The 2,011-nt window shown below is 45.6% G+C and overlaps 1 non-coding gene across 1 annotated transcript; it reads right to left on the bottom strand.

Annotated features, from left to right (window-relative positions):
- Positions 1 to 983: 983 nt before the first annotated feature.
- trnai-aau (transfer RNA isoleucine (anticodon AAU)) lies at positions 984 to 1,057 on the bottom strand. Its single transcript has one exon. It is a non-coding gene; the product is annotated as a tRNA-Ile (tRNA).
- Between the last annotated feature and the right edge of the window lie 954 nt (positions 1,058 to 2,011).

The following is a 2,011-nucleotide window of genomic DNA, read 5'->3' as shown; positions in this document are numbered from 1 at the left end:
GCTTTCTTACTATAGTGTCATCGTGGAGGAACCAGGACAGTTTGTTGGTGATTTGGAAACGTTAATGTGTGAAACTGTTGTCCATTTCACCTCTAGTGATGTAGACAGGTACATGCCCTCCACTATGCTTCCTGAAGTCAATGACTATCTTCTTCGATTTGTTGACACTGAGAGTGTGTGAGAGAGAGAGAAAAATTCTTGCCATTGCATCACTCCAACTGGAACTGACGACCTCTGCCAAGCGGTTAGAACTGAGCTGTGCCAACTTGGCATCATCACAGACATCGTGGATTAATGTCATGACCAACAATGACTTTGCAATGAACTTTTTACAGGCCAGTAGATAGCTGGAAAGAGTAAAACATATTCTTCGCACAACACACTTAATATGGCATTGTTGCAAAATACCTGCCAAGCTGTGCCTAACTTTAATAATGTCAGGAAAATAGATCAATTAAACAATGCTTATTGGCTAGCAGATAAAGACTTTATCTTAATTACAGAGATAGCAAACTTCAACAATTTAACTGGATTAAATATTTAACACAGATCATTGAAATATCATCGAACCCTACAGTGAAGAAAGAAGCCCATTCAGCCCATTGAGTCAGCACCAACCACAATCCCTCCCAGGCCCTACCTCCATATCCCACCCACTAATCTACACATCTCAGGACACTAAGAGGCAATTTTAGCATGGCCAGTCAACCTAACCCACACAGCTTTGGACTGTGGGAAGAAACTGGAACACTCAGAGGAAACCCGCGCAGACACGAGGGCAATGTGCAATCTCCACACAGACAGTGACCCGAGCCGGGAATCAAACCCAGGTCCCTGGAGCTGTGAAGCAGCAGTGCTATCCACTGTGCTACCCTGCCGCCCCAGAACAAAAGCTGCACCATGACTGTACGGAAGGATGTAAAGCAACTCAGCCTGTACTGACAAAAAAGACTCCCAAAGCCACACACACAGGCAAACACACCTAGCCAGTATGAGGATTGAACCCATGATCTTGGCGTTATTAGCACCACACTCTAACCACATGAGCTAACCAGCCCAGCTACCTGAGAAGTTTTCAGTATTTTCAGAAACTGATTAGTATCTGAGAAACTTTGTACACATTTTCCTTTCCTGATTAAGTGTGTAAAAGTAAATCAAAAAATGGGTGGATTCTCGGAGGCTATTTCCCAGGGCTGAAATGGTCACTACGGGAGAACACAGGTTTAAGGTGCTGGGGAGCAGGTACAGAGGAGATGTTAGGGGTAAGTTTTTCACTCAGAGGGGGGTGAGTGAATGGAATTGGCTGCCGTCGGTGGTGGAGGAGGCGAAGTCGCTGGGGTCTTTTAAAAGACATCTGGATGAGTATATGGTATCTAATGGGATTGGTGGTTATAGATAGTCCTATGGCTTGGTAGGTATGGATGTGATGGGCACAACTTGTGGGCAAAAGGGTCTGTTTGTGCTGTAGTGTTCTATGTTCTATGTTAAAACCTTTCAAATCGAACAGGGCAAAAGTTGCAGTCGATTCATTATTTCCACACAAGATGATCCACTCAGACATTCCTCCACACAGTTACCACACTTGTTATTTCCGATGTACATTCAATGTTAGACGTTCAGTCGAATGGCTACAACACTGCTTCCAGCCCCTCTGTGAGTTTTGAGTGAGACCTCTTGGACAGTGAACTTTCCCCACTGTGCCTCTGTGCGGCTGCCCCAAGCTTTAATGTATCCCTCACACCCAGTCCTGGGTTAGAAAACGAGCATATTTCAGGCACCTTTCAGCGCGTTGATGACCCTCCGTCAGTTGTTGATGGTTTACTGGGTGCTGGATCCCAGGAATGACCCATCGAACAGAGAGATCTGCTCGGTGTCAACCTGAACATAAATAACTGCCAATCTTCTTGGTAAGGCAGGTTTGGGAAGGGACGGGTAGCATTCTGTTTCCCAGGGTAGCCAGTGTGGAGGAGGTGAGACTCGGGAAGGATTGAACAGTCTTGTCTTGTCAAGA

The sequence above is a fragment of the Carcharhinus amblyrhynchos genome, chromosome X, assembly GCF_965287045.1.
Source record: "Carcharhinus amblyrhynchos chromosome X, sCarAmb.v2.hapA, whole genome shotgun sequence".
In the NCBI taxonomy this organism is placed as follows: Eukaryota; Metazoa; Chordata; class Chondrichthyes; order Carcharhiniformes; family Carcharhinidae; genus Carcharhinus; species Carcharhinus amblyrhynchos.
The sequence above is the reverse complement of the archived record's forward strand: the minus strand, read 5'-3'. Positions and strand labels throughout refer to the sequence as shown.